General features: G+C 46.5%; 1 long non-coding RNA gene across 1 annotated transcript; it reads left to right on the top strand.

Moving 5' to 3' along the window:
- The first annotated feature begins 5,974 nt into the window (after positions 1-5,974).
- Positions 5,975-10,181, top strand: LOC109027245 (uncharacterized). The gene is made up of 4 exons (XR_008680991.1): positions 5,975-6,142; positions 7,062-7,207; positions 9,137-9,228; positions 9,817-10,181. It is a non-coding gene; the product is annotated as an uncharacterized lncRNA (long non-coding RNA).
- The last annotated feature ends 15,501 nt before the right edge of the window (positions 10,182-25,682 follow it).

Genomic DNA, 25,682 nt, shown 5'->3' with positions numbered 1-25,682 from the left:
AGCTTGGGAAATGCCACGTCCTAAGCGTAGAGAAGGGGCCACCTGAGAACCAGCCTGAGGCTGGGTGGTCTCCGTGGCAAGACCCAGGAGGCCTGGGGGTTCTTCAACAGCCCCTCAGGGAGCCCGTGCCAGCCGTGCCGAAGCGTGACCAGGGGATAGTGAGCACCCCGCGAAGCCGTTCTGGTGGGAGAGACACCCCGACCCCGTGGCCTCATCTGCTGACAGTCAAGCCTCCAGCCCGGAGATGCGGCAGGGCCTGCTGGCGGCACAGAACCGCTGGGGTGCCGCCCGGATCCCAGGCCGTGGCCCCACGCTGGGCCTCGTCTAGGGGGCTCTTCCTCATCAGCTACCTCATGGGGCCCCTCCTAGTAGCTGAAAGTGAAGGTGATTCATCTACATGGGTCTGCGGATCTGCCTTAATACATGCAGTGAAACACACTCCTAAGTCAGGTGTCAGAACTATTCCTAGATTTAACTCCCGGGATGTGCAGCATGGCTAATCGACATGATCCTTTTTCTGAAGGCCCGAGCTGCCCAAAACCTGGCCCTCCAAAACCTGGCCCTCCTGCTAAGATGGGGTTGCACCCGCGGGGTGACTCCACCGTCATCTCTGCTCCGCATCTGCTTAGGGCTGCGTGTGTGCCGGCGCTGCACTGAGACGCCACACACCGATGTCGCTTCATCCCCCACACTCGCGTGCACAGGTGAGGAGTGAAGGTGCCGGTGGCCGTACACTGTGCCCAGGCATTGCCTCGCGTCAGGGAGCCCGGGGCCGGGCACGGTGCGCAGAGCCCCGGGATTCCACGCTGCTCTTAGGAAGCCCGCCTGCTGGGGCCGCAGTGGAGCTCAGCCTCCGTCCGGTGTGAGGCCTTGGGCCGCCACTCCTTGGAACTGTCTCAGGGCAGTTCCATCATCAAGGGATGCCGAGTGATGATGGCGCCCCAGGCGTGTGTCTTTCTAGAAGGGAAAGCACATCCACATGAAGTCATGTCCACGGCATGCTCTCAAGAAGCATTGCTGGGCCCTCTGCTGCCCTGCCTGGGAGCGCTTCTGTGAGCCCTGGCTGGGCTGGGCTGCTGTCCTGCCGTCATTTGCCCTGTCCTCCCTGGACCCAGCCCTCATGTTCAGGCCCCTGAGATGTCCAGAGCAGGGCTATTTCTGCTGATTGCAGCCCTGTTTCTGATTCCTGGGCCTTGTTGTGATGAACTGAAATAGACAATCCAACCTGGAAACCTCTGCAGTCTTCCTGACCAATCAACTAGACTAGAGCTCCAATCCAGGGATTATCCGTTCTCTTCCCCTACTTCCCCATTCTGGGATGATTTTCTTCTCTAACATCTTATAGGAGGCAAAGTTACAAACAAAAATACTTCCACCAAGAACTCTCTTACTTTCCCCTTTTTTCAGCTTTCCTAGGGGACATGCCCGCCCTCTGCACCAGCCCACCTCATGAACAGAGGCAGAAGTGTTTCTGCTGTATGGTAAAATCCTGTGGTGTGTGCAATGCAGGGATCTTCTCAAAGTCACTGTCCCCCTAGAAACTGCAAATCAGTCACTCCATCCCTTACAGGGCATGGACAGAAAGCAAGTTCTCTAAAGCCAGGCAAAGCAGAAAGCTCTAGAAACAGACCAGGAGACAAGACGCCTAGATAAACCTGCTACTCAGGTTGCTGGCTAAGAGGGTCACTGCTAGTAGGAAAAGGGAATCATCGTCTCTATGTCGCTAAGTGCTCATCTTCATGATCTCCAAACCTCCCGTATTCAAATTCACAGGGAAACAGAAGCAGGTTTGTAGGCACAGTTTCAAGCTCTCTGGTCCAGACATAGCTCTAAGGCCTACCCAGGACAGTGTGTGCAGAAGATGTCCTGGTGGCAAAGCCGCGGCACACAGGGAAGTGCCTCTGTGATGAAGACACTGCTAGAGCACGACCCACAGCCATGGGTGCCAGAGCCACTGAAAACAGCACACCTGCTGCCGGCAGGGGACGCCTCAGTGGATAAGGAGAAGACGGATTTCAGTTTTACATTGATTGCTATCTCACGCTGACTGTGAAAGGCTTTCCATGCCATAGAGAGCATCCCCACTGCCCACAGGCTCAGGAGAGATGTCAGGGGCTTCACCAGACAGTGCCTGGCAAGGCAGGTGATGATGACTCCCTTTGAGGGCCACAGCGGGTGCGGTCGGTCACTAGCACACAGTGGCCAGGCTCTCGTGCACTCTAAGCCATCACCCTTTCAATGGCCTCAATGCAAGTTCCTGTGTAATTCAAGGATGAAGTGCAGGAGGAGCCTTTGACCCACCTGCACTGTGTCAGAGGAAGAGGAGCTTCTGCATAGAGGAGTCAGTTCCCAGCAGGCAGACTTGGCAAGCTTTACAATCTAGGACTAAAAGCCACACACACACAAGGAATATGCAGTCAGGAGTTTTAAAAGAAAAACATTTGTATCCAAAGACACAAGTGAAATAAGACACTGACTATTCAGCCCCCTAAATTTCATTCTACAGTTGGAAATGTACAAAGCAAACCTGGCTCATTATATACAAAATTTATCGTCTGTGAACTTTGGGTACAATCCCACTACCAAAGGCATTCCACTGGACCTGGATTGAGTACGTCTCTATCTCTTAAGTATTAACCTAAGAAATTGTGGATACACCCCACACCTAACAGAATCAACCAAGAGAAGGGGCTTTGGTGACAAAAAGGGAGCTCACAATGAGGACAGCTGCCTTCAGCACCCACAGATCTTTGGCTAGCCTGAGCACTGCCTCAGGGCATAGCAGGAAAACGCTGGCAGGTTGCAGAGCCCAGCTGTCCACCCCATCACCATGGACGGCCCCATATGTAGGCAGATTTGAGAGGGGTGGATCAGAACTCACCAACAAACTCTTCATGGCATGAATATTGGAAAAGGTACTTCTAATTCTGTGAAAGAAAAAAGTTCTAGAATCCTCCTAAGTTAACATGTGCTGATAATATGCAAGTGACTGTTGAACTCATACCGCCCGTGTATATATAACATAGAAAAGTAAATCATCATCATCATCATAACTTAGAATGCTTACTTCCAAAATATGAGCACTACTCATTTCTGTTAATATAAGGCCATCATTAGCAGAAAATTCATTTTTGTTATTTTTTTAAAATAAAGATTTAAACTGAGATTTCCCTCATGATTTAAACCAGGGGTTCCCAATCCTGGGACCATGACTAGTACTGGTCCGTAGCTTGTGAGGAACTGGGCCCCAGAGCAGGGGGTGAGCAGCAGGTGAGCAAAGCTTCATCTGTATTGACAGCCACTCCCCATGGTTCAAGTTACCCCTTGAGCTCCACCTCCTGTCAGATCAGCGGCAGCATCAGATTCTCACAGGAGCTCAAATCCTATTGTGAACTTTGCATGCGAGGGATTTAGGTTACGTGCTCCTCATGAGAATCTAATGCCTGATGATCTGTCACTGTCTCTCATCACCTTCAGATGAGACCATCTCATTGCAGGAAAACAAGCTCAGGGCTCCCACTGATTCTACATGATGGTGAGCTGTATCATTATTTCATTATATATTACAGTGTAATAATAATAGAAATAAAGTGCACAACAAATATAATGCACTTGGGCTGGGTGCGGTGGCTCATGCCTGTAATCCCAGCACTTTGGGAGGCAGGTGGATCGCCTGAGTTCAGGAGTTTGAGACCAGCCTGGCCAATATATGGTGAAACATTGTGCCTACTAAAAGTATAAAAATTAGCTGGGCATGGTGGCAGGCACCTGTAGTCCCAGCTGCTTGGGAGGCTGAGGCATGAGAATCGCTTGAACCCGGGAGGCAGAGGTTGCAGCGAGCCAAGATTGTGACACTGCACTCCAGCCTGGGCAACAAGAGTGAAACTGTCTCAAAAAAAAACAAACTAATTAATTAATTAATGTAATGCACTTGAATCATCAAGAAACCATCCCCACTGCCCCCACTGCCCCCACTGCCAGTTGATGGAAAAATTGTCTTCCATGGAACTGGTCCCTGGTACCATAAAGGTTGGGGACTGCTGATTTAACCAACACAATATATTAAAAAGGCAGACCCCTATTTCTGGCCTGAGGCCTCTTCTGTTTCTGGAGGCAGCATCCTTGGCTGGGTAAACGCAGCTTCCCCAAAGGCAGCCACATCCTGATGCCTCTGAAGATATCAGCAGAACAGGAAAACTGAGCACTCAGCCCAGTTCCTGCCTCTCAGTGGGCAGTTCCCACCCCCTGGCCAGCAGTTCCCACCTCTCAGTGCACAGTTCCCACCTCTCAGTGCACAGTTCCCACCCCCTGGCCAGTAGTTCCCACCCCTCAGCAGGTAGTTCCCACCCCCTGGCCAGCAGTTCCCACCTCTCAGTGCACAGTTCCCACCTCTCAGTGCATAGTTCCCACCCCCGGGCCAGTAGTTCCCACCCCTCAGCAGGTAGTTCCCACCCCCCGGCCAGCAGTTCCCACCTCTCAGTGCATAGTTCCTACCTCTCAGTGCATAGTTCCCACCCCCGGGCCAGTAGTTCCCACCCCTCAGCAGGTAGTTCCCACCCCCTGGTCAGCAGTTCCCACCTCTCAGTGCGCAGTTCCCACTCCCCGGCCAGCAGTTCCCACCCCCTGGTCAGCAGTTCCCACCTCTCAGTGCGCAGTTCCCACTCTCCGGCCAGCAGTTCCCACCTCCTGGTCAGCAGTTCCCACCTCTCAGTGCCCAGTTCCCACTCCCCAGCCAGTAGTTCCCACCCCTCAGCAGGCGGTTCCCACCCCTCGGCCAGCAGTTCCCACCCCCCCGGCCAGCAGTTCCCACCTCTCAGTGCATAGTTCCTACCTGTCAGTGAGCAGTCCAGTGCCACATGTCATCCACAGGACACAGCCCTGCAAGGGTCAGGACTTTGGCCCGGGGCACCCAGGCCTGGGCAGTGTCTCCTCAGGGCAGCCCATCCCTACAGTGAGAGACTCTTACAGACCCTGCCACTTGGTCATTTTGCTCCTCCATTTTTCCCCATGACTCACAACAGCATGGACGCATGTGCAAGTGTCAGTGATCTCAGAACTCGGTGACGAGTCAGTAAAGTCCATGTAGTTTTCTCTTTTGGAAAGCATTATGCCCTTCCTGCTTATGCTGTCAGGGGCTGTCCTCTGTGCTGCCGTGACTCAGGTTTGCCATTTCATGATTTTCCCCCTTTGTGAGAACCAACCCCTCCCAGAAAGGAGCCTGGGAACTGCATGGCCTGGGGCGTGGCCTCCCCACGGAGGTGCCCCAGCCACAGCACCAGCCCCTCCGGGCGGAGGAGAACAACAAGGTCTATGGGTCTATGTATTGCTGGTGCCAAACAATAAGAAAAACCAACAAAACACTGAACTTGGTCCACAGACAACACCCGCGTCCACGTGGTGGGTGGCGCTGGCTCCGTCAGAGGATGGGAAGATGAGAAGTGCTTGTCGCAGGCCTGGAGATGGGGACCACCCAGGCATGCAGGGGATGCTGCCTCTCCTCCATCCAACAACAAGCCTGCGTGTGCCCAGCCCCCTCTGGTACACGCATTGCTCCCCATCCTCGGCATTGATCAATTGAAAATAAGACCTTGGAAGAACCCCTTGCAAAGCTGACATTGTACGAGCCAAGGCAGGTAATAAAGCGTAGATACAGTGAGTGAGGGGGCGGATGGCATGACAAGTCAGAGGGTGATGCCTGCGGCGGGGATGCACTGAGAATAGAGAGGGCAGGTGCGGGGCTGGAGACACACTCCCGAGAGGGAGATGGGAGAGAGGGCACCTCGTGGATCCCGAGGAAGGCTGAAGACAGGAGAAGGGAGGGGTCGCACACGTTAAACGCTGCCAAAAGGCCAGGAGAGATTAAGACAGAAATGAATCACTGGACTCGGCCAGGCTGCAGTTATTGACAACAGTGGGAAGAGCAGGTTTGGCGCCGCGGTGCCTGCATTTGGGGTGGCGAGAGCGTGAAGGAGGACCTGGCCGTGGGGTCAGCTGCACAGGCCAGGAGCTCGAGGGTGGTGGCTGGCAGAAAGTGCAGTCCAAAGTACTCTGTTTTGTTTTGATTGTGTTTTAAAATGGGACAAATAACAGCATGTGTGTTTGCTGATGGGGAGAATCCAGGAGAAAAATAGTGAAGTTGAGGGTGAGCAGAGCTGTGCTGGCAGAAAGCTGCACATGGGGTGGGTAGGCCAGGCCACGGACTGGCTCTGCAGGGCGGGGATGTGCATCGTGGTCCCCAGTGTGGAGGGCAGGGCCCTGGATACAGGGGCCGGGGCACCCGTGGACAGGGCAGGGGGAGAAGACCGAGACTTCCTTTAGATCACCCCCACCTTGCCAGGGACCAGGAGAGAGCAAGGCTGGTGCTCAGCGGGAGGGTGAGGCCCGAGCTGGTGCAGGTTGAGAAGAGGGAGAAGGCACCAGTGTCAGCCAGGAGATGGGTAGGAGACCATGAGGGAGGCGCATGAGGCTGGCTGGTGGCATGATGCGACCTGCTGGACTGTCTCTGTGGGTGGTTTTGAGATTTTTACCAGTGATGACCAGTTGTGTAATTGCACACAGAGATGGAAGAGAATAAGATTTAACCAAGCAAGTTCAATAAACAGAAATCCAAAAATGGTGAGATTGCAGGCAAGGCAGTGTTAAAAATGATTTGTCATGGAATTCAAATATGTAAGGTGGAGAGTTTGGACACCTGGAGGATGGGAGACTGACCCCAAAACAGTGATAGGATCAATGGGTTAGAGCTGGCAGCAGGGACAGCAGATTGTATGAACCCCTTTCCCAGAGGGTGAGTGGGGAGGACAGGAGGAGGTCGCCAAAGCATGGGTGCAGAGGCTGAGCTTATGGGGGCTGTGCTGAGGATGAGGCAGCCCTGCAGTGGAGCCGAGGAGGCTGGAGGACAGGGTGCCAGGCTGAGGGCCTGAGGCCAGGCTTCGAGAGAGATGGGGTGCAGACAGGGAAGCCACCAGGAGATTACGCAAGTCAGCACTGAGTGGTCCCATAAGTTCTTAGGCTCTCCAGTTTATGGCTTTAGCAGAAATGGAACTCCCTTCCCCTCACAGTGAGCCTCACAGGGTCGGGGGAAGACGGGGGATCCCAAAGATAACGTCTGCTACGAACTCAATTGCATCCTCCCCAGGCCCTACGTTGAAGCCCTAATCCCCACGGTGACTGCATTTGGAGAAGGACCTTCAGCACGTGATGGAGGGTAAGTGAGGTCACCAGGCTGGGGCCCTCATCTGCTGGGGATCCTTCTAAGAAGCAGAAGAGGCACCGGGGTGAGTGAGCACCGAGGAAAGCCAGGCGGGCATGCAGCCAGGGGCGGCCATCTGCAGCCAGGAGGAGATCCTTCCCCAGGAACCAGCCCTGCCCACACCTCGACCCCCAGCTTCCAGTTGCCAGGGCTGTGTCGAAAGGCCCTTGTGTGGTTGAAGCCGCCCAGTCTTCAGCATTTTGTTATGGCAGCTCCAGAAGACGAAGCCCGTTCTCCTCTATCCCTGACTTGAAGGTCCCTCACTCAGATTCTCTAATCAGTTTGGATGATGAATTACTCACTCCCAACCTGGGATTCAGGCCACACTGTTCAGATGACCTGGGTTTGAAGAAAGGGATGTCCTCAAAGCCGTATGACCTGGGTGGTGTGAGCATTGAGGGGGGCTTCCCTGCCATGAAACACAGCAGTCACCCCTCTGCCTTGAAGGCAGCACCCTGCAGATGCACCTGCCCCAGCTTCAGCACCAGCCAGGGCTGGATTTGCATCCCGCCTCTTCTACTGTGACATTTGAAAACATGGCTTTCCCCTCTCAACTGTAAAATCTGGAAAACAGAAGGGCCTGCACGTTAGCCTGCTGCGAGGATCACGTGAGAGGCTGAGGAAGCCCCCGTCAGGTGCAGGGCCTGGAACTCGGCCAATTCCTGCTCCTCTGGGCCAGGTTCGGTGGTGTGGCAAAGGGTCCAGCAACACAGGCTCCCCCGGAACCCATGGGGAATTCTTGCCACGTTGCTGTCCCGTGAAGGGCAGCTGCTGCTGTGGCTGCTGAGCCGGCAGGCGTCTCCGTTCCATCAGGTCACTCCACCCAGGTCCCTGCTGCTCTGACATCCTTCCGGGCATGGTCCTCATTGGGTCAAAGCTGCCCGCCACAGCAGCAGGTCCAAATTCCAGTCCACGGGGAGACAGTATTGCTGAGGATTCACTATTTGTAACTCATTTTGCAGCACGAGACCAATGTCTCTTTACACTCTTCTTTGCCCGGCCTTCCGAATGGCTGCCCAGTCTCATTTCCCCAATCATGACGCGTGAGCTCTGAGGCTGGGGATGCTACCCTGCTAGCACTCAGGCATTGAGGAGAAGGAAGGGTCTCGCCACAAGGAAAGTCCATCTTGGCAGGCATGTTTAGTCAATGTTACATTCCTGTTTCTTACACATTTTTTAAAGTCAGGGACTTGCTGGGCTGTGTCCCAGAACACAAGCATTTTCTTCACAAAACTACCCTTTCCTTGGAGTTTCGCTGGGATGTGTTCTCCCGTGGAAATGATGCCGTGGGGGTGGCTTGGTCCTGTCAAGTTCTTACAAAAGCCGCCTTGGCCAAGTGCAACTGGAGCCTCCTCCTCTGCCCCAAGTGGTTGTGGAGGTAGTGAAGGAAGAGGCGATACCAGCGGGCTGTGTTGTATTTGCTGTGTTGTCATGCATTGTGGGAGGCTTCACAGACTTGTGTAAAACCAATCAGTGGCCCCTCAGGGAGCCGGTGCCAGCTGTGCCGAAGCGTGACCAGGGGATAGTGAGCACCCCACGAAGCCATTCTGGTGGGAGAGACACCCCAACCCATGGCCTCATCTGCTGACAGTCAGGGCTCCAGCCCGGAGATGCGGCAGGGCCTGCTGGCGGCACAGAACTGCTGGGGTGTCGTCCAGATCCCAAGGCCGTGGCCCCACGCTGGGCCTGGTCTCGGGGGCTCTTCCTCATCAGCTACCTCATCGGGCCCCTGCTACTAGTGAAGGGGATTAATCTACGTGGATCTGTGCATCTGCCTTAATATCATGCAAGAAAACACATTCTTGAGTCAGATGTCAGAACTATTCCTACATTTAACTCTGGGGATGTGGAGCATGGCTAATCAACGTCATCCTTTTCGTGAAGGACTGAGATGCCCAAATCCTGGCCCTCCTGCTGGACTTTCATTTTAAAGAACAATAAAATTAATGTTAACTTCTAGCAGCTTCCAAGCTCTGGTAAGGTGATCCAACCCCAAATCCCAGTAGTCACTATTGGAATACGGTGAACCTCTCTCTTTGAAGCCTGGCTTGGCCGTGTGTCACTCCCAGTGGACGGAATGCACTGTCTCTGGTAAAGGGGCGTCTCCCATCTCTGCAGGTTTTCAAACACAGGCTAAGGACGTGTCAGAGATACTTTGACGGCGTTAACAGTTCTAGTGAGCTGTGTGCCAAGACAGCCTGGAAAGTTCAGGGGTTCCCGTGCCCTTTTGGGTATAGTTTGCAAACTCTTATGGGCACCCACCAGGAATAAAGGATCCCCAATATCATCCATGGCTTATGGCTGGAAATCCCAAACACATCTACAAAATGGTGACATTGCCGAATAATCTGTCACCCTGGGGAGTTGCCACAAGGAAAAACCCAAGCCGCCCTGTAGCAAGATGGTCAGCAGAACAATCGCTGAAGGCTGACACGGGGTTTGGAGTGTTACAAACCACACTTGGACTTCTAGGCTGCGATTTTAACTGCCCCTCATCTGAATTCAAGCTTACTTTGTTTTGCATTGTTGAAGCTGATGCCTATGCTTTTCTTCTTCCTTTGCAGCGGCCCCGGAGAGGGTCAGCGAGGGGCCTCCACTGTCTGAGTCCGCTCCTGGCAACGCCTGCTCTCTGCACTCAGAGGCCCGGTCCCGGCAGCTGCCACGTTGCTCAGAAGTTCTGGCAGGGGGAGCCTGAAACCCCTGTCTGCTGGCGACACTCCCGGAGCGGCAGGAAATCTCTACATTTTATTTTTTTTCTTAACAGACAAAAGTATTTGACTCCAGAATGATTTCCAGGAATTACAGTATGAGAACTTGGTCTTTGAGATTTTTATTTTCTTCTTAAAAAAATAAAAATGAAATCAAAGCGGAAGACACTGGCTGAGCAGACAGCACACTAGCACATTCCACTTCGCAACAAAACCTGCGTGTTTTCTGCCCGGTCTACCTCAGACAGGGACGGTGGGCTTAATAGCCTTTCCTGTGGAAGGAGTTCAGGGCGGGAGGGAATTGCTGGGGTAGGAGGGGCAGGCAGAACCTGGAAACTGCGCCCCATTCTTTCTTCTCGGAACTCCATTGCCAGAGGGCTTGGAGTGCTTCTCGGCGATTTGGCATCTGCTTCTCCTCTGCCCCTCGTTCAGAGTTCTCATTGCAAGAAAAGCAGGGAAAAGGTTCAAAAAACCCTTCAGACTTGGAGCCGTTCCTCGGTGATAATTGAACCACCAAACAGAGGTGCTGGCAGGGCCATGGCGAGAGGCACCTCTAGGAAATCTCACACAACCCACACTGCTCCCCTCTCCTGCATGGCAGTGACCCTCCCATAAAAGGGTACAGCCTGTTGTGCCAGCTTTGCAACTGGGATCATTGCAGTCTCTGGCTTTTTGACTCCAGGCGGGCTCCGTGCCCTCCGGGGCCTCTTCTTCCTTGTCAGGCCAGTGGGGGCCACAGAGGCCTCATTGGCTTCCTATGAATATTAAATGGGATTCTCTGTGGGGGAAGCTTCCATAAGGCAGGAAGGGGTCCCCGGTTGTTGGCTATTAGTGTTATTTTCTTTTAAATCATCTGTGCTCCTTCAAAGACGACATAAGAAGCTTGTGTCCTGGCGTTGCAGAAATCTCTGGCTGTAGGGATTAAACCTACATGTCTTCCTGATGGGGTGGTGAGGACGTAAACAGTGAATAGTGCCAGCCACAGGGAGCATTGCAGAGAGTAACCAAGCGTGTGATAAACATGCTGTCATATGCGTGTAAATGGCCAAGAGACCACTGCTTTTGCCTGAGTGACCTCCGCAAGGACACAGAAATAAAATATACAAAAAAGTTGGCACTGAGTGGTCTAGAATCTTCCATCTCTGTTTTTTCTTGGTAGAAACTAGCCTCAAAGAAAACATGTGCTTCAGGTTGACAAGATCTCCAGTCTACCAAGCCTATCTGTCCCTGAGAATTGGTTATCTATTGCAGCATAACCATTCACCTCCAACTTTAGCAGATTAAACAACCCTTTCTCATCTCACACAGTTTCTGGGCTCAGAAGTTGAGAAGCAGCCTAGCTGGCTGACTAGCTGGCTGAGGCTCAGGGAGTCCCTTGGGTCTGCAGTTATCTGAAGACTGCATGGGACTGGAGGTGAGGCTTCCAAGCGCACTCCTGCGGTCATCAGAAACCTCAGCTTCCCAAGTGAGTGATCCAGGAGGGCAAGGATTTGCCTGGCAGGAAGCTGCGGCCACTTGTGGCCTGGTCTCAGAAGCCCACACCCCCCTTTTGCCATATTCTGAGCACACAGACCCCAGCATGAGGCAGGCAGGCTGGAGCAGGGAGAGCCACAGCAGGCCAGGACCTGGGAAGACTGTCTTGGACGCCGGCCGTCACTCCCAGATAGCACTATGTGGCTGATTGCATCAAACGACCATCCATGCCTTTCCTGCTTCAAGGATGTGAATCACAAGCCTGGTGAGGAGCCTCTGAAACCTAGAGGGAGGGGTGTGTGTACAGCACCCTGGGAGCCTGTTACCAACAAAGGAAAACGAACCACGGATGCCAGGTCATTCCCAGCAGCAGATAGACATGTGATTTCACCCATCTTAAAACAAAACAGAACAGATTCTCCCAACCCATGCTGTCAGTAAGCTACGTCCCCATTGCTCTGCACCCACTCCCATCAGCCGTCACCCCACCGTTTAGTCCACACCACTCTGTGTCTGTGGGGGCAGCACTTGGGTGATCCCGGCGGTGCCTCTCGGTCCCCTTCCACAGGCCTGTCATCACACAGGGAAACTCCGACAGCGTCTTCAGCTCACTCCTTGTTCTTCACTTGGCCTCTAGGGTCCCGCTGTTTGGTTCTCAGCTGCCTCTGCTAATCCCTCTGTTCCCAGCTTCTGAATATCGAAGGAACCACAGACTCATTCCCGGATTCACTCCTCTTCTCTGTCCACATGGCTTTAAACACCATCCTCATGCCACTGACTCCAAAATTCATACCTCAGGTTCAGACCACTCCCCGACCCCAAAACTCACATAGGGTCTGTCCACCGAACCTCTCCTCTCAGTAGACATGGATAATTCAAAATGTCCAAACTGAGCTCTTGATCTCCCTTTCCAGTCCGTCCTCACCTGCAGCCACCCCACCTCAGGTGAGGGCAATGCCGTCCTTTCTGTTGCTTAGGCCGAAAACCTTGAAGAGCCCCTGAATTCTCCCTTATCTTATACATCACATCCAGTCCGTCCAATTACCCTCCCAGTGCATGTCCAGACACACCTCCTTCCCTCCTTGGTGACGCCCTGGTGGAGCCGCCATCACTGCCCACCTGAGTGAGTGCAGTGGCTCTCCCATGGCTGTCGTCTTCCTCTCCTTCCTCTCCATGGGGAGTTCCTTCCATCATGAAGGCTGTGCCACCCTGGCTCCTCGCTCCCCCTTGAACACACTCATGGGTGTTCCTGCCTAGAGGCCTCGGCACCGCTTTCCCCTCTTCCTGGAACTCTGTCCGCTGGGATCACCACCTGCCTAATTTCCCCATCTGTTCCTCGGTTTATACAAAAACCACCTCCCAACAACTTAGTTCATGGTAAAGGCACCACCTGCCCTGTTCACCCTGCACCCTGGACCACTGGTCTTGCTCAATTTTTCTCTTCGCTGATGCATCTCTCATCATTCTCTAATGAACTGGGTCATTTATGGCCTTTATATCTGTTTTTTTGCAATCTTTCCCTTTCTGGTTCATTAAAATATCGGTCCCTGTAAGGGCAGGGTTTTTTCCCCTTTTTTCTTTTCCACTGTCATGTTCCCCAAACCTACCACAATGCCTGGCACGTAGTAGGTGTTCAGTAAATATCCAGTGCATGAATTCCCTCACGGATGAGGGAAGCATGATAGTTTGAGGGCGCTATAACAGGGGCCTACATGAATTAATTGTACTAGTTATTGCCTATTATAGAGATATTTTCATACTAAGTTGGCTCCTTTAAAAATGTTTCAGTTAACTCTCTTGGCATTTAACTTCATCATTCCGGGAGAGTGAGAGTCAAGGCACCAGCTGGACGGTGCTGAGAGCGAGCGGTGAGCGTACAGAGGAGCGCTTCTGCTCTTGCTTAGCACGCATTTTTAATGTCAACACCCTTTTATATTAAAAATATATTTTCGAGAAAGCTGGTAGAGTACTGAAATCTCCCCAGCATCCACAATGTATCAACTACCAATTTGGAAGTCTTGAAGGAACAGCTTTCTGCCACAGAAATGCAATCCCTTTGCGGTGGCCTGTTTCTTCAGCAACCTCCAAACCAGCAGGGTGTGTTTTCTCATGACTTTCCCGCAAGGTAAAATATACCACTGTGAGCCTACTGTTTCAACGGTCAGACTGTTCCCATGAGGATGCTAGCCTTTCCATGGCTACTCGCACCGTTTCAGACACGGGGGATGCATTCGGAGCATATTTTAGGCCTTCCCTTTTATAGAAAGCATGGTAAACCAAAAAGTTTTACTGAAAGTGTAATCTCTGATCATCATGGTACAACACTCAATTATAGGTTTTAATGGCTTTCTTTGTTGTTTATACATCCATACAAATTCCATTAAACTTCGTGTTTGAAGATGATGTTTCCCAATAGGTAAAAGAACAAGGTATTTACCAAGTTGACTTTGACTTGTAAGTGATTCTTAGAATACCACTGGGCTCTATACACAGCTGCAATTTTTCACATTGTGGTGGCATCTAGGACTTCCACAACTCAATAGCAAAAAGGAAAATAAAAGCACAGCCAAAAAAAAAAAATTAAAATGGTCAAAGGGCTTGAAACATACATATCTCTAAAGATGACATTTAAATGGACAACAAACATGTGAAAAGACACTCAACATTATTAATAATCAGGGAAATTTAAATCAAAGTCACAATGAGATATCACCGCACCTGTGAGGATGGCTAAAAAAACACAAAACTAGAAGACAAGTGTGGGTTGATGATGTGGAGCAACTGTACCCCTGTGCACTGTTGGTGGGAATGCAAAGTGCTGGAGCTGCTCTGGGAAAGAGTGGAGGTGCCTCAAAACATTAAGAATAGAACTCTCCAAGGATCCAGCAATCTCACTTCTGAGCATATATCCAAAGGCACTGACGTGAAGATCTCAAAGGGGAGCTGCACTCCCTTGCTTATTACAGCGTTATTCACGATAGCCAAGGCGTTGATGCAACTTCAATGTCCACTGATGAATGTATGGTAAAGACAATGTGGTATGCATGTAGAATGGAATATTATTCAGCCTTTAAAATGAAGGAAATCCTGCCATTTGCAACCACGTGGATAAACCCTGAGGATGTTATACTGAGTGAAATAGGCCAGACGCAGAAGGACAAATACTGCTTGATAGATACCATGTATGTAATGAATTTAAAACAATGAAACTTACAGAAGCAGAGAGTAGAAGGGTGGTTGCCAGGGGCTGGGAGGAGAGGGAAACAGGGAGGTGTTAATGAAAGATGAAGAAGCCCTAGAACTCTACAGTTCAGCACAGAGCATGCAGTGAAGTGTGCTTATTGCCAACATCATCATCATCATCATCATCATCATCATCATCATCGAGTGGGAAGAGACTTTTGGAAGTAATAGAAAGGCTTAGGCCATGATTGTAGTGATGGCTTCAAAGCTGCCTACTTATTTCCAAACCCATTAAGTTGTATACATTGAATATGCGGTTTTTATATGTCAACTACACCTCAGTAAAGCACTTTGGGGGAGAAAACAATTGAGTTTACTGAAATTTATGAGTTTATTCACGTGTTAATTCTGAAAATAATTTAACATTTTTATGAATAAAATAATGCATTGTGTTCTGGTCAGAAATGAAGTCCTCATTCTTGTGCTAGATTTGTATCTGTGTCAGTATTCGGAGATTTTTTTAAATTACAGAAAACCTATTTTTATAATTACATTTTCTTAGATCCAGTATTCAAATACTGACACATAAAGAATGGGACACATATAAGCAATCTTCAGATGTGCCACCACTATTATTAAAATGCACAGGAATAATTCAAGATGTTGAAGGAACACAATAAAACATATTCAACCAGGTGATCTTCTCTGGACAAACTGCTTAAGGAAGTGTTCTAGCAAAATAATTACTTAAACTTAAGAAAGACAAAAACCAACAACAGCCACATGGCTGTGCACAAAGCCATGAGGATGGTGGGTATGCCTCACACCTGGAACATGATCTGTGTAAACTAGAACAGGATTGAGTGCTTTCCAAAATGAATTTCTTCAAAGGCAATGGACACAAGAAAAAAGAAGGAAACTGTTTTCAATCACACCATTGCTAGGGAGAGGGACGATTGAAGGAAGCGATGCTAGGGAAGGGATGATCAAAGGAAGCAGTCTTCAAGCTCTTTGCTCATGAATGTAAAAGACTGCACATTTGTAAGTAGGTATCTAAATTTTTCTCCAAAGTTTAAATAGTTGCAAACAATATCATTGACGTGTCAAGTAAAATTGCCACACCAGTTTCAAATACATACAGGGGCATTGAAATACCACGTCTGCTTTACACCAGAATCATCCACATGAAAAAATACCAGGAAAAGCTTTTTAACAGTCAAAATGTTAAATTATTACACATTTCTTGAATTTGCAACTCCCTTCTATTTTTCTAATTATTATTTTTAACCTTACATAATAAATTTTAGAATAGAAACATTTGAGGGATCACTCTATCATACTCCTCTTCAACACAAATATGTAATTGAGAAATATAACTTAAAATGATGTCATTAAGACTGCATATTTTTAAAGTTTCTGATTGTGTTAGTACTATTGTTTTAATGCTTAACTTGTTAAAACAACATAAAAATTACATATTTTAAGAGTATTAAATATAAAAGCAAAACTTGATGAAAACACATCCTTAATTATACAGGTAAAGTTCCTTTCTTGATCAGTTCATGTTACCTACTGCTGTAACTAGAAAAGACTGCAAATCAATTACCCTCTTATTATTCATTCTTGTGTGTGTGTAAATATCGACATATTTTGTTCAAATACTGAGTGGATCAGAATCAGAATGTGGTTATAGTGTTTATCTATGTGATGATGATGAAGTAGTTCCTGCTGGGAATGACTCTAAACATGAACAACATTTTATTTATTTTATTTTACTTTATGTATTTATTTATTTTATTTTAAGGTCTGGAGTACATGCACAGGACATGCAGGCTTGTTGCATAGGTAAATGTGTGCCATGGTGATTTGCTGGACCCATCAACCCATCACCTAGGTATTAAGCCCAGCATGCGTTAGCTGTTTTTCCTGATGCTCTCCCTCCTTCCATACCCCCCAACAGGCCCCAGTGTGTGTTGTTCCTCTCCCTGTGTCTATATATGTACAACATTTTCTAAAGAGCTGTTGGAAGATTCTGGAGAACAACCAGAGTAGCCATAACTGGAAAAGCCAGAGAGAAGGAAATTACACAAGGCTGGACCCAACTTTCTCTTCCAGTTTGGCCAATTGTGGGTGCTTGGAGCACAGCAGCTGAGGGTAAGAAGATCAGAACTCTCAGCATCTCCCACAGATGAGGAGGTGAAGGCTGGAGAGTAGAGTGGCCTCAGTGGCAGGACTTGCGGGATGACATCCTGGAGAACAGAGACTCTCTCTACTAACTTAATATCCTGGAGAAAGTAGACTCTCTCTACTAATTTTAATATCCTGGAGAATAGAGACTCTCTCTACTAATTTTTATCCTGGTGAACAGAGACTCTCTCTACTAATTTCAATATCCTGGAGAACAGAGACTGTCTCTATTAATTTTAATGTTCTGGAGAACAGAGAATCTCTCTACTAATTTTAACATCTTGGAGAACAGAGACTCTGTCTACTAATTTTAATATCTTGGAGAACAGAGACTCTCTCCACTAATTTTCTTTTGGAGGCTTATAACAATTCCTAAACTTCAGGGAATTAAAGAGAAAAAAACATTCAAGAACTGGTATCTGAAACTCTGTAAATCTAAGGAGAGATTTCCATATTCTTAAGGTGTTGAATGGAAAATATTGAAGTTTAATTTCCATCAAAAGGGATACTAGTAATAGCCAAAGTAAATCTAGTCAATTTTATACTTTCACCTGAGATCCCTGAATGACTATTTCCTAGGAGTAAAAGAAAACACAAATTGTACCAATCATCAAAAAGGGCAAAGCAGAAGGGATTTCTATTATTCATGCTAACAAAGCATCTAGAACTGTGGGGAAATTGGCCCCACAGCCTTAAAACAGTTTAATCTCTGATATAATAAAGGTAATTTGTGACTACTCAAAACTGCATAGAAAATTAGTTTTTCTCTGGAGCAAGATAATATTCTCCAAAGCTTCTATAATTTTTCATAAGATAGTGTCAATATTCAAACAAAAGTTACCAGCCATAGTAGAAAACAAATTTAAATTATAGTAAATGAGGGGAAAAAAACAAAAAATGGACAAGAGCAACAAACTCACTGGTAATCTAGATAAAAGAGTTATCAGAAAATGACATTGAAATAATCAAAATATGCATAAGAAAACTGGTGATATTATGGGGAATTACATGAGAGAACTGAAACCCATTAATTAATATTATAGAACTGAAAATTAACTGAAATCAAGAACTGAAACCAATAAATGGATTTAATAGCAATGAGATGGAGTTGAAAAGAGTATTGATGAATTGGAAAACAGGCAAGAAGAAAATATCTGGAAGGAAACACAGAGTTTAAAAAAAAAAGATTGGAATGTATACAAAAATAAACTAGGAGAAATGGAGAAAAAGTCTAAACAGTATTGACTGCAGACCCAAAAAGAGAGGAGAGAAAAAAATGTGACAAAAACTACTAGAACTATTGGCCAAGTAGTTTCTAAAACTGCTAAATCCATCATTCCAAAGATCCAAGACATGTAGGCAGATAGATAAATAAGTCACACCTACTCACATTAATGTAAAGCTTTTGAAAGCTAAAGACAAAAAAAAAATCTTTCTACCAGAGGAAAACTGAAAGACTATGTGAGCAATAATAAGAATGGTAACTGACATTTAAGAAGAATGGGTGTTTGGAGACACTGGAATGTGATATTTAAAATGCTGAAAGAAATAACTAATACTAAAAATATTCTTCAAAAACAAAAGTCATAATTTTTAGGTAAACAAATACTTAGAAAACTTTTAGCAGCACAGCTGCACTACGAGGATGACCAGAAAGTCTGTAGGAAGAAGGCAAATGATCCCACAGAAATACCAAATAGGAAACAGAGCAAGCATAGAGTTAAAAAAAAAATGTGGATTCTATCAAATGGGAATAATACAGTTTTGATGATGTTAAGATCAAATAGAGCTGGGTGTGGTGTTGTGCACCTATAATCCAAGCTACTCAGGAGGCCGAGGCTGGAGGATCACTTGAGGCCAGAAGTTCAAGACCAGCCCTGGTAACATACTGAGATCCCCATCTTTAAAAAAATAATAAGATAAAACAAAAAGATCAAATGCAATGGAAACACATTTCAAACAGCAGAAACAAGAGGTGTTTGTGGTAGGTGGTTAGCACAGCTGACTTCCAAAAAGCACAAAGAGCAAAGAGGACTGATCATGCTAGTGTTCTAAGGTCCTTCATCATTTGGAAGTGGGAGCGGTAATAACATCAGCGAGAAATAAATCAGGAATGGGTGTGTTAATCTTTAAAATGCCATTAAGAGAAGAGTGAAAACATAATTAGAATAGAAACACTTGATTAATGCAAAAATAATTAAAGAAATAAGAAAAATGAATTAAGACCAGATGTCACACATTAAAAATGAAATATAAAAGAGTAGACTCACATCCAAATATATTGTAATGGTATGAAAATATGGATGAACTTAGTGTGCCAGTTAACCAATAATATTGCTGAATTGGATTAAAATAACAAAATGTAACTACACGCTCTTTACAGGAGACATACTTTATGTAAAAGGACACAGAAAAAGCAGGGAAATGTATCATCAAAGACAGAAAATTTCTAGCATTAGTAATTAAGGAAGTTTTTGTAATGAAAACAAAGAGCCATACACAGAAGATATACCAATTCTTAATCTAAATAAAATTTAGATTTTAATCTAATAAAATATTAGTGCACCTAAAAAATAACCTCAAGATATATAAAACAAAAATGGGAAAAAACCGAAGGAGAAATAGATAAGCCCACAACCATGTTGGAATAATCCAATATACTTTAGTAACAGAAAGGTAAAACAGACCAACTACACATCAGTGATAACACAGAAGAGATGAAAAACTAGATTGACAAAATTGACCTAATAAGCAAACCCAGTGTCCCAGTCCATTCAGCCGTTAAAGGGCAATAGATTGGGTGGCTTATAAACAACAGAGACTTATTTCTCATTGTCTTGCGAACACAAAATATTTGAGACAGATCTCAGTCAATTTAGAAAATTTATTTTGCCAAGGTTACAGACACACACATGACACAGCCTCAGAAGTCTGCTCAGAAAGATGGTTTCCAGCTTCATCCATGTCCCTACAAAGGACATGAACTCATCCTTTTTTATGGCTGCATGGTATTCCATGGTGTATATGTGCCACATTTTCTTATTCCAGTCTATCATTGATGGACATTTGGGTTGGTTCCAAGTCTTTGCTATTGTGAATAGTGCAATAAACATACGTGTGCATGTGTTTTTATAGTAGTATGTTTTATAATCCTTTGGGTATATACCCAGTAAAGGGATCACTGGGTCAAATGGTTTTTCTAGTTCCAGATCCTTGAGGAATCACCACACTGTCTTCCATAATGGTTGAACTAGTTTACACTCCCACCAACAGCATAAAAGTGTTCCTATTTCTCCATATCCTCTCCAGCATGTATTGTTTCCTGACTTTTTAATGATCGCCATTAAAATCCTGACTTTTTAATGATCATTTAATGATCGCTTGAGATGGTATCTCATTGTGGTTTTGATTTGCATTTCTCTGATGACCAGTGATGATGAGCATTTTTTCATATGCCTTTTGGTTGCATAAATGTATTCTTTTGAGAAGAGTCTGTTCATATCCTTTGCCCACTTTTTGATGGGGTTGTTTTTTTCATGCCAATTTGTTTAAGTTCTTTGTAGATTCTGGATATTAGCCTTTTGTCAGATGGGTAGATTGCAAAGATTTTCTCCCATTCTGTAACAGCAAAAGAAACTATCATCAGAGTGAGCAGGTACTCAGTTTTTAGTATGTACTCAGTGAACGTTTGTTAGATGAGTCAGCAGGAGAATCCTTTATGTTGTCTAGTGCGAATTTCCTGCAATGGCCCACCCTCCTTTGCCTCAGGCTTCCATTCTGACTTCATCTTCTGTGGGCCTTCAGTTAGGAACTGCTCTAATATTAATACCTTCTAAACTGCAAATACTATGCAAGGTTAGCTTGGGAAGGATGGTGTCTTACATGTATTGACTCTTGGACCATCCGCCTCTTTGACTGCTTGTCTGTATGCGCATTTGTCGACATCGCAGCTTCAGATCCTCCATTGCATCCTAAGTGGTCAGGCCACAAGTTGGTTTTATACATTTTTAGGGAGGCATAAGGCATCAATACATGTGAAATGTACATTGGTTTGGTTGGGAAAGGCAGGATAACTGGAAGCAGGGGCTTCCAGGTTATAGGCGATTCAAAGGTTTTCTGATTGGCAATTGGTCGAAAGAGTTATTGTCTAAACCTGGAATTAATATAAAAGAATGTCTGGGTTAAGATAAGGGGTTGTGGAAACCAAGGTTTTATGAAGAAGTTGAAGCTTCCAGGTAGCAGGCTTCAGAGAGAATAGATTGTAAATGTTTCTTATCAGACTTAAAGAGTTTGTTCTACCAGCAATTCCAAAAGAGAGGAGGGTATGATAAGGCACGTCTGACTCTCTCTTCCCATCATGGCCTGAACTAGTTTTTCAAGTTATCTTCCGAGTGGCCTTGGCCGAGAGGAGGGGTCCATTCGGATGGTTGAGGCTTAGAATTTTACTTTCGTTTTCCACATCCCTCTGGCTCTCAGCCTCTACCTTGGTGGGCCTCATTACCTGAGCTGGGTGGGGGATGAAATGAGCTTGGAAAGACTGGGCTGGTTTTGAGAGAAATGATAGAAAGTGTCAGGCTTTGCCGTGGACTTTCTGGAGGCTATGGAGAGGGGAAAGGACAAGGGGTAGGAACGGAGCTTCAAACTTGAGAATGCAGAGAATCCAGAGCATGAGCCCTGAGTGTGTGTGGACACCAAGAAGGGGGAGGGATGTTAGTTCACTTTCCCGCAGCTGATAAAGACATACTTGAGACTGGGAAGAAAAAGAGGTTTAATTGGACTTACAGCTCCACACAGCTGGGGAGGCCTCTGAATCATGATGGGAGGCGAAAGGCACTTCTTACATGGCGGCAGCAAGAGAAAATGACGCAGAAGCAAAAGCAGAAACCCCTGATAAACCCATCAGATCTCGTGAGACTTACTTATATCATGAGAACAACACAGGAAAGACCAGCCCCGTGATTCAATTACCTCCGCCTTGGTCTCTCCCAAAACATGTGGGAATTCTGGGAGATACAATTCAAGTTGAGATTTGAATGGGGACACAGCCAAACCACATCAGGGGGTCTGTTTGTGGGTAAAGCATAGGCGTCTCTGACCGCTGAGACACAGCCTCCGGAGCAGCCACAGACACAAGGCAGAACCTGCTGCCATATGCAGTTGGCGTGGAAAGGAACACACGGATGCTGCATTTAATAACTGTTGTGTTTCTGTGGACGGTGAAGGCACGCAAGGCTCCAGCTTGTTTTGAAGACTGAATTTTAGAATCCCTTGACCACGCATTCCTTTTCTCTAAATCTGAAATCCTTTTCTTTCTGGGTTGCATCCAAAGAGAAACTTGCGATGAATTTTACCATGTGCTGTGCTGACTCCCAGCCATGAAGCACAGGCCGTTGCTGGAGCCACGTGTGCAGATGGCGGCTGATGGGGAAATGAGGAAAGACACTTGCTCCCACCGCAGGGAATAATGCATCTTTGTTATTTCATTTCTGAAAGAAGGAAATTGTTCCACTGTGCTTTGATGAAATAGATGATCCTTTCTTTTTAAAGAGAATGAAATAAACAATTCTGAGGTTAGTTGCTTTAAAAAATCTGTTTATATATCAGTTTCTGCCAAAGACCTTGAAAAAGCGCATTGCTGGTGGTGGTGATGTTTCTCCCCGCCCCTCCCCGTCCCCCGAAAACACATTGTATTCATTATATGGTCTGCATTTTGCCTGGGGTTAAGAATTCACAGGATTTTTCTCTTGAGTCCAATTCAGAATGTATGTTTTAATTCTTCAGAGAATTTATCTCCTGCCTGTGTGGAGGTTTTGAGACATGTAAACATCTCTCCAAATAACCACCACCAGCCTGTGACGGACGCAGCCAGCAGTTATTCCAGGCATGTGGGAGATGGTTGCTGATCCAGCCTTGGAGTCACTGATACCAAAACAGAATGTCTGTGTTGATGGAGAATCTACCATTCAGATTCATGTCTGGAAGGCATTTTTTGATTGTTTCTGTAATTCTGAAATATTTCAGAGACCATAATCCCCATAAAATAGGAATTTGTGACCCTGGCTCCGATGGAGGTAGCTTAAGATTCATTTCTTTTTTATGTTCTGTGATTTTACATATCACTTAAAATGGGATAAGTTTTTTAGTTGCTTACTATTTAGTTATGGGCTTAGCAAGAGTGTCCAGAAGAGCTTATTCAGCACTACATCATCTCGAGTCTATGGCTACAGAGTCTCAGCCATGTGTATTCCATGTGTATTACAGTGTATTCATTAACCTATTAATAAATCATTTAATTTGTTTTAAATTAATGTATGTTTATTCCAGAAAATGGAGATATAGCAGTGAACAAAACAGTCAAGTTCCTTGTTATTATTGAGTTTACTTTCAAGCGGAAAGATGCATAGTAATATATTATATATCAGAGGCTATGGGTGAAAAGACAGAAAAGTAGAGAGTCACAGAGAAGGGCATGTTACTGTGGATAGAGACTCCTATCCAGTGAAGACCTGAACTGCTGGAGCGGGTGCACCCAGCCCCACAGGAGCAGCCCAGGCAGAGACAGCAAGCACACACCTGCATTCAAGCTGCTTTGCAAAGGGGCAGAAGGCGGCTGAGTGAGATGCAGAAGTTTAAATACTGCCCTATGGTCAGCTTGTGCCTTGGATAAGCTCTCTTGACAGGCAATCACAAGATTTGTCTTTCGTATTTTCTACTTAAAACAAAGAAAATAACTCTAAACTGATATTTTAATAAAAAGCAATTCCGGAAGCCAACTCTCTGTTCCTTCCTGAATACCTGGACCCATAGAGAAGGGAAGGCTGGGCTTATGTGCATGGGTGAGCAGGGACGAGGCTGAGGAAGTTAGTAGGAAATGCTTTCTAGATCACTGGCCTCCTCTGCCTGGTGAATAGCAAATGCTGGAAGAATTATTTGCAGAGCTGCACAACATATGTTGTCTTTGACAGCATGACCTCTTGGTAAAGAATTCCGCATCTCAACCATGTGGAGGTACCCACTGCACTGAGATAAATCAGGAACAGCAGATGTGTGCAGCTCTGTCATTTACTCTGCTTAAGGTGTTTTAATCCCAAAGAGGTAAGAAGAAATTAAGACAAAATCGAAGTCACCTGTATTAAAAGAATCACAGCATCTTGGAAAATAGGGACATTTTCTCCTGGCAGCCCTCACTGCAGGGTACCCCTGGGCGTCTTCTGTGCCTCCTGTCCTCTCTTGAAGGTTTATTTCATTGTGAAGGAGACATCTGCCAACTGAAGTGTGTTTGCTCATATCAGCTAACTGGATTCTACTTTTTCAAAATGTGAATTAAATAAAATGTAAACAATGTAAACTATTGTAAAAGGTTGTGAAATTAGTTTTCATTATACAACAATATCAATATAATAAAAAATAAATTCACTGTGTGTTCTTAAGATTTGAAGTAAGGAAATTCTTATGAAAATGTAAACAACTCTTTCCCCATACATTTCTGAGCTCCACTAAGAAGAAGAAAACTATTTAGGCTTGATAGCTTCTCTTCTCTCTCCACAGTTCACAGCAGAAATAGTTGCAAAAGTATTTTCCTAAACTAAAATGTAATTCAACAGAGAAGCTGCTTCACCTGTTATAGACAGGAGACAAGAAAATACGGCATAGAAGAAGGCAGTTCCCCCAGAAAAGGCCCCACCCTCAAGCCTGGAGACCCATGGCCCTAAGTGGGAAAAGGCTTTTCTGTTTTTGAGCCGAAAAAGTTGCCTTTGGCCCACCACACCTCCCCCCAATTCTGTACCCATATAAACCCTGAACCCCAGGCTCCAGAAGCAGATGAGCAGGTGAGGAGACAAGCAGATAGACAGCAGAACAAGGCAGCAGAGAAAGAGAGAAGAGGAGGAGTGTGTGAATGACGAGAGGAGTTCGGCTGGGTGTGGTTGCAGAGGACTTCGGCTGCTGGACAGCCAGACTCCAGGGGAAGATCGCCTTCCCACTCCATCCTCCCTTCCAGCTCTCCATCCATCCCACTGAGAGCCACGTCCACCACTCAGCAAAACCCCGCATTCATCCTTCAAATCTGTGTGTGACCCGATTCTTCCAGGATGCTGGGCAAGAGCTCAGGATACAGAAAGCTGTCACACTGGCCCTTGGCCCTTGCAAAAGGCAGAGGGTCCACTGAGCTGGTTAACACTTAAGCCATCTGTGGATGGCAAAGCTAAAAGAACATGGTAACACTGGGACTGCAGGCACCCACCCCTAGACACTACTGCAGGGCTGGAGCCCAAAGCACTTGCCCCTGCTTGCACCTGCCCGTCTGCATGCTCCCACTCCAGTCAGGGGTTTGGATGGTGGCGGCGATGGAACAGTTGAGCCACACCCCCATTACACGTTATTTGAGGGGGATCAGGAGACTCCCATTTCACCTATAGGCATTTATTTCAAGAGAAGCATTTCAGGAATATATGTACTTTATTAAAGATGTATACCTATTTTTAAAAATCGTTTTGTAATTAGCTTAGTTGATATCTTTGGAAGCCTTAGAGTGAGAAAAAAATACTGCACGTTGGACTGGGAAAAGAGGGATGAGAACCACACAATTATATGAAAGAATTAGTGAATTAACTGCATTTAGTCCATATTTACTGCCTTACCTGCTTCTGTTGTGGGTTTATACATGTGATGATAACTGACCTTTGGGTAGAAGCATCGTCATCTCTGCTGGGATCAACACTCATCCTGGTTTAGGCATCAGCTTCCTGTGGAACATGGACCCTTTGTTGCTGGGACAGGTGGCCCTCCTTAAGGACTCTGAGAAGCAGGTGCGTGCTTTGGTGGGGGTAGGAGTACCGAGGGGATGAGGAACGGGAGGAAGTGCTGGCATTCTAAGCCAT

The sequence above is a fragment of the Gorilla gorilla genome, chromosome 5 (genome assembly GCF_029281585.2).
Source record: "Gorilla gorilla gorilla isolate KB3781 chromosome 5, NHGRI_mGorGor1-v2.1_pri, whole genome shotgun sequence".
NCBI lineage: Eukaryota > Metazoa > Chordata > Mammalia > Primates > Hominidae > Gorilla > Gorilla gorilla.
The sequence above is the reverse complement of the archived record's forward strand: the minus strand, read 5'-3'. Positions and strand labels throughout refer to the sequence as shown.